A 7,637-nucleotide genomic window follows, 5' to 3' on the forward strand; every position below is an offset into this window, starting at 1 on the left:
GAAAAATGGATATGGAAGTGTCACACTTTATGGATGCACGAGTGGTGGAATTCAAAATCTTTTTCAGAAAGGGAGATGGAAGGTAGTGGTTGTCGAGATGGATTTGTCTTCAGAATTTTTCATGAATTTAGTCTTTGGAAGACTAATGGACGTCACAATGTAATCTCCTGAATGATCACTTTGTTATCCTGTAACCGGTGAAAAAAACTTGGCAGAAAGAAAACATAAGTTTGTTCAAGAAGAATTGCGCAGGTCCTTCATGATTCTTATGCAAAAATTTCATACCAAATAAAACAGATTTAGGAAAAATCAAAGCGTTGAAAGTAACTCAATTCATGATATCAATTTCAATCCATTATTAAAAACAACCATGTAAAACAATACTCCCTGTTTGTGTCAGATACTCATGAAATGTACTTCGCGAAAAGATGGTCATTTGAATTATCTGTTGTGTCCTGCATATTAGTGCATCGTAAAGCATACAACAGAAAGATGTGATGCCAACTTAAAGTAAGAATCCTCCAATCGGTTTTCGAAATGTGTTTCCAAGTATCCTATTTTTTTATTTTCAAATCTGTGTGAATTTTGTGAATTTTTGTTTTTTGTTTTTTGTTTTTTTTTTATTGTTTTTAAAAGTAATAAGTAAAATGAAAACATATTTATTTAATTTTTTATGTTGATTTTATTTATTTATTTAGATTTTCCTTTAAACAATAAATTAAAAACATAAATGTTTTAATTTATTATTTAAGTTGAAATATTTTTTAAAAATCAACAAAATTTTATTTATCAAAACCTAATAAAGAAAATTGCGAAAAGAAGTTAGTTAGTTTTTTTTTTTTTTTTAATTAAAAATAAAATAAGAAAATCCTTTTTTTTTTATAAATAAAAATAAAATAAAAATTATTTTGTGTTGTTTTGATTTTTTTTTTTTAATTATCAACACAAAATATTTTTTATTTTTATTTAAATAACAAACAACACAATTTTTATTTATTTAAATAACAAATTAAAAACAAATGTTTTTAATTTATTGTTTATGTTGAATTTTCTATTTTATATTTTTTTTATTTAAATAAATAAACTATAAAAACAACAACAAACCGTAAGCAAAAAATGGCGGCAATGTATTCCTCCTCAGCCCAGAAATGGCGGGCAATCTACTCGATCCATATCTCCTCTCCATTTCAGGGTCAATAGCTGCTTTAGTTCCGAAAGAACAATAACATTCCCTTTTTGTCAGAATAGTTTGGAAACTATGCGAAAAGTTGAATGTCATTGAAGAAATGTCATTTGCCGAGTGAGATGTAACTTCCACCAGAGCATCAACAATCATCATGGATTCAACCGAACCATTTGCAATTAACTCAACATAAGAATCCCCCATTTCTGCAAACAAGCGAGCCATTCCCTTCTCAATCTCGTCATCGTCCATATAAGCTTGATCGATTCCAGATTCTCCTTGTTGATTAAGCCGAAAAATGACTCCCGAGTCCCATGACTTTGGGTCACAAGAACCTGAACCAGTTATAAAAATTGTAAAAATTGTTATCTTAAATGAAACTCAAGAGTTGCATAAACAAGAAAAATGGGAGATACTTTGCTCTACATCATTAGAGCATTTATCCTTTCATAAAAATTTAAAAACAATATTTTCTTTGTGACCATAATTCTTGTGCATCGTCTCAGCCAAGTTGCAAATTAACACTATATTCTTGAGTTGCCAAGTTTCCGTTCAAACAAGTGCGGAAGAAGATACACTTGAAGAAAACTGACACCCACAAGAGCTATTGATTCAAAAAGTGCTTTGTGAATAACCCTCCTGCTCATGGCCACATTTGTGAGCATTGAGGGCAAGGAAAGAGAACCTGGTGAGAATCCTGCTATTCCATCTATACTTTGGAATAGAGGTCCTATAACCTTAGCGTTGCAACCTATGGTGATATTGGAAACCGATTGAGAAGAAATTATTAATTTCTCCTTTAGAACATCCGCATGGACGGATTGCCCGCTAGCATATCCAACGTCGAAAATACATGATCCTCGATTAGAGCAGGTTAACCACGAGGCGTTGTCAGTGGACATTAAGGTGCACACATGATACTCGCAAGGGATCGGAGTTGAGGACTTTCCAGTTGCCTGGTACTTGGTCCACACTACCTCGCTGCCAATGTCGAATAATAAGTAAAAGGATTCAGGTGGCGTACCAACTGAAACCTCAAAGAAAAATTCTCCTGTTGTTACGCTTAATGGAGTATTTATATCTTTCATTTGATAGTCACCCGGCTGCAATTTATGAGTATTGAGTCTAGACTTGTGCTGCAGCACTTCATATTTCGCTTTGCTGCGTAGGACTGCTCGTTTCACGCGCTCGGCGGCAGTGATATTTGGAAAGAGCAGTGAATCTCTATGGTAAAGATCTGTTCTCAATCCATTCGGCAGTTGCGCCGAATTAAAATTGCCGACATACCTCGTGCATTCGATCAAGGGAAGGAAAATAATTACAGAGAAGAATAACGAAGGAATGAGAATATGAAGCTGGCGTTTACAGCCATTAGCGGCAGGAAATTGTGCAACCATACCGACCATGGAGATGGTCAAAGCAATTTGCCTCGCCCTCGTATCGCTATGATGATAATAATTAATTTGAAGTTTGGCAAGCTCTCTCACTATGCCGTAAAATCTTATTGTAGTATGCCCCTCGTCCCACCGCACGTTTGTGCGACATGCACACCGCCTTCCTCAACGCGTCACCATGAAGACACCTCTTTTCTTCCGACTCGTTGGTTACCACACCTTGAGCATCTTAAACCCTAGATCAAATCGAAACAACCAATGCAGAAAAATCAGGATTCTTTGATCATGCTAGAGAATCTTGGCACGATCTCCTCCTAATTTTAGGAATTGAAACCTGATAGTTCTCATATAATCAGTTGAGACAGATCAATCCTCAGGTTGGAGGGTCCATCCGGGCGAGGGTTTGAAAGTTCTTCTTCTTCGATCCATTTTTCTCTTCGCCATTGTGAGGAGGTCCTCTTGTTCTTACTGGTAGAATGAATTTACGCTCTACTGAATACGATTTCCAAATCAGCAAAGCAGCTTGTGTGAGAGTCATTAACATTGATAGTAGGGAACAATAGGGAACAAATCGAGCCAAATCGTGGCAGCTGCTGGGCGATGGCCTTCTGAAATTCGAGGTTGCTTTTAAGTTTTTTTTTTCGACCTGAGTCTCGGGCTGAAGATCGTCCACCTCTCCAATCTCAAAGCCCAAGTGCAACAGGTACTTACAAATCAAATGTCTCTTCATTCACTGAGATTAGGAATGATACTAAGATTTTTAATTCATAGATATCATCACCCCAATATTTCTCAGATTAACTACAGTACCCAATACCTAGGTATGAAGATAATTCGCTTCCATCATCAATTCCAGAGTAATTTCAGGTTCAATATGAAATTCAGTTTCTTTGCCGCTGGCATATTGTAGAGACCAATAAAAGTATTGGCAAACTTTCTCTAGAACAACAGTACTAATTTCGGGAAATCTGACTTCTCGAAGTGTTGTTTCCGTGAAACTCCCTGTAGATGTTAGCATATTCTTGAGAGTGTTGGAGACAAGAGCTGCCTTCTGATCAATAACGAATTCAAAACCCTCTACACTAATGAGTTTGACTGTGTCCTCCTTCCTCATTTTGCTGCCTTTCGCTGTCAAGAAGAAGGACGCCGACGCTGCACTTGCGATGATAGGAGGATTCGATCCCCAACCAATTGAATTTTATTGCATACAATTGCTGGAAACTAAGAAACTCGGGGCATTACAGGTTCCTTCACTGGATCGATGGCCAGGCCAAGGAAATCCCAACAAGAATAAATAATGAAATGCAAAAGGTGGATATTTTTTTATTAATTTTTTTTTTTAAATTTTTTTTTTTTAAATCTAAAATTGAAAACTAAATCTAAAACTAAGAAAAACTAAATGTTTTATTTTTTATTTTTTAAATCTAAAATTAAAAAACTAAATTTCATCTTAAAAATTTAAAGATGTTTTTTTCACAAAATTCTTTATTGTCTTTTTGCAAATTAGCTCTCCAGCAAGAGTTTTTTTTATTTAAACAAAATCAATAGATTTTTTGATCTTCCTGATCGCGCTAAGCGCAGGAAGAGAGCATACTAATCACTTGATTTGTTTTTATTCATGCGGGGGGGTGTTTTTGAAAAGACAAAATTTAAAACTAGCTAAACTCTAAACCATCAAAAAACTTAAACTTAAACTTCTTTGTGAAGATCCTGCTGTCACCAGGTCTCACAAGTTATTTTGTCTAAAAAAATAAATACTAAATTAAATTCTAATGCCTAATCCCTTAGCACCATCCTCGGCAACGGCGCCAAAATGTTGGGAAATTTATTGGGCTTAAATTTCTGCATTAAATTATCAACCAGGGAAACTTGTAAGCTTGTGATAGTGCCAACAATATATATGCAAGAGTAGGCAACTAACTCTATGTCTAGCGAAATTATTTAAGATTCAATACAATATGCAAGGGAAGAGGCTCCTAACTAAGGCGGTCCTGGTTGTCCTTCCCTACAGTATCATAGAGAAATCATTGATTACATAAAACTAAAAACTTGAAATGAAGACAAGAGAATGAACTTAATTATTGTTCAGATTCAAGTAGAGAGAGAGATTAACTTAGTCTCTTGATTGTCCTCTCATGTACTAATCCAAACTAAACTAAGAGTCATTCATAAGCATAAGAAATGAAATGACTTGAAACATAAAAACAAAAGAATGAATTTCAATTACCATATAAATCAATGGAGAGAGAGCCTAACTTAGACTCTTGGTATCTCCTCATATGATACTTGAAACATAAAAGCAAAAGAATGAATTTCAATTATCATGCAAATCAAATAGAGAGAGAGAGCCTAACTTAGACCCTTAGTTGTCCTCTCATATGCTGATTAGATTCTAATTTAAAACTCATTCATCAATCACAAACAAATCCTCAAACATCTAAACAAGTAAATGAAATAAGATCTAATATGAAATAAAATGTTTCTCTCATCCTTTTAGAGTGAGCTCAATTCTCTTAAGAACAAGACAAATTATTCCATATACTACATTAAGGAAAATTAAATCTAAAACTACATAATGGAAATATATGTAAAATGAAGCTTTATTCTATTCCATCATAAGTTTGGATACATGCTCTAAGAGTCCTCCCCTTGGAATGGAGGAGGTACTCCTATTTATACAATAGGATGAGATAACAAACTCATAATGATGATCCACTAATCTCTCTTTTAGTTCCATACATTTCTCAACCATCTAGACACATAACCCTATCCTCCATGATCTCCTCCATGAGGTCCATGATTTTCTCCATGATCTTTTCCATGAGGCTTATCTTATCAAATTCGAATTTGATCATTCAAGGCCACATAAAGATGCCCTGGAAGCTTCCTTTGTACCTACACATGTCAACAAACTCATTCTAATTGTTAGGTATAAGTATAAGCATATTATTTTCTAAAGTTTAGCCATAAATTCACTTAACGATGTTAAGAATTAATAAACTTTGGAAAAGCATAGTTATAACCCAATAATGAGGTAAATGGAATGATATGGAGGTGGAATGGAGGTGACATGAAGGTAAAATGTGAAGATATTGGTGAATAATGGAGTGAAAATAGGGACCATTGTGAGGCCCAACATCCACCTGGATCATTCCTCCCCCCTTAGGAAGAAATGGTCCCCATTGCATTGAGTTCCTCCATGAGATGAGGAAACTTCTACTGAACTTGGTTCATGGTGAGTCACTTGCCTTGGTGAAGGAGTTGGCTTGCTTTGACAACTCGATACAGTTGGATATTCTGCTGGTGAGTGTGCTTAATCTGTGTGTCCATGATTCGATTAGTTGCATCTTGTTCCATGCAATCTGCATTTAACTCTGTGGTTGTGAGCTATTCTACAATGTTGGATGTGTTTAGTAATGGTGGAAAGTATGGCTGAAGGTAGTCCACATTGAACACTGGGTGCAGGCCAAGGAATGGGGGAATTCTGAGCTCAAATGCATTGTCTCCCATAGCCTTAGTAATGGTGTAAGGACCATATTAGAGTGGTCTGAGTTTCTGATAGGCTCCGATAAGTCACTCCTTTTACAAATGCAACCATACTTTGTCGCCCATCTGAAACTTGTGTGGCACTCGATGTTGATCATGTCGCTGCTTGTACTTGGCATTCGATTTCTCCAGAATGTCATGAACCTACTGGTGAATATGTTGGATGTGCTCAATGAAGTTGTTTTCCTTATTTGTTTCGGACTGGACATGAACCAAATCCGCGTGAGTAGCTGCAAATGGCATGGCCATATCAATGGGACATAGTGGCTGGAATCCCAAGCCCACCTGAAAAGGGCTATGGCCAGTTGAGCTATGGAGAGCCTAGTTGTAGTTGTGCTGAACATAGGGGAGGCTCTCGTCCCATGTGCATGGATTCTTTGAGTTGTACATGTCCAGAATGTGTACGATCATCCTATTGACAACCTCTGTTTGGCCATCAGTTTGAGGATGGAAGGCTGTGGACTTAGTGAGTTTGGTGTCTAGCATCGAACAAAGACTGGACCAAAATGTACTGAGGAACTTGCTATCCCGATCTGAGATGATAGATTGTGGGATCCCAAAGTGTACCCACACTCGTTCAAGGAAGAGTTTAGCAGTTGCTTCTACTGTGATATTCTTCTTGCAGGCCACCATAATGGCCATCTTCGAGAACCTATCGACGACCACAAAAACACAGTGATTTCCATGCTTAGTGGAAGGAAGGCCTGACATGTAATCCATGGAGATGGATTCCCAAGGTCAACTAGGGGTAGGAAATAGGGTATATAGGCCTTGCTTCTTGATGGTTAGTTTGGCAATGGCACAGGCAGTGCATGATATGATGTACTTCCCAACATCCTGTTAAAGATTTGGCTAATAGAGATACTTTTGTAGTACTGCCACTGTTTTCTCAACCCGAAAATGCTCAACAACCTGACTATAGTGTGCTTCCCAAATCATCTTGGCACGCTCACTTGAATGAAAACAAAGGTGACCCAGGTGGCATAACAGGGCATCCTAAAGGTGAAAATCTGGAACATGCTGACCCTCCAAGAGTGTCTGGTATGTGTGGCTGAATTTTGGTTTGCTTTTGTAGAGAAGTGGCCAATCAGAAGTCTCGTGCCCACAAGAGTTGAGCATGGTGGTTAACACCATGATCGGTGGTCGACTGAGGAAATCTACAACATTATTGGTGCTTCCCTTCTTATACTTGATATTCAAATGGAACTGTTACATGTATGTGGACCACTTTTGATGGCGATCATTCTGCAATTTCCCTTTGGTTTGTATGAATTGCAAGGGTCGGTGGTCTATTTGGATGACTGTTTCCTTCCCCAAAATGTAATGCTTCCATTGTCGGCAGGCCTACACAATGGAATACATCTCTTTGTCATAAGTGGGATACTTCCGGACTGTGTATGAAAGTGTCTCACTGTGATATGCCACTGGATGCCCGTGTTGAGTAAGGACTGCCCCAATAGCATAGTTAGAGGCATCTGTCTTGACCTCAAATGGTTGCTGCAAGTCTGGTAATG

At 37.2% G+C, this 7,637-nt stretch overlaps 1 pseudogene; it reads right to left on the minus strand.

Annotated features, from left to right (window-relative positions):
* Positions 1-3,271: 3,271 nt before the first annotated feature.
* On the minus strand, positions 3,272-3,822 carry LOC149186071 (uncharacterized; annotated as a pseudogene).
* Positions 3,823-7,637: the final 3,815 nt, after the last annotated feature.

This window comes from Pinus tabuliformis, chromosome 3_1 (genome assembly GCF_031772625.1).
Source record: "Pinus tabuliformis cultivar Carrire ecotype Pingquan chromosome 3_1, CPIR1, whole genome shotgun sequence".
NCBI lineage: Eukaryota > Viridiplantae > Streptophyta > Pinopsida > Pinales > Pinaceae > Pinus > Pinus tabuliformis.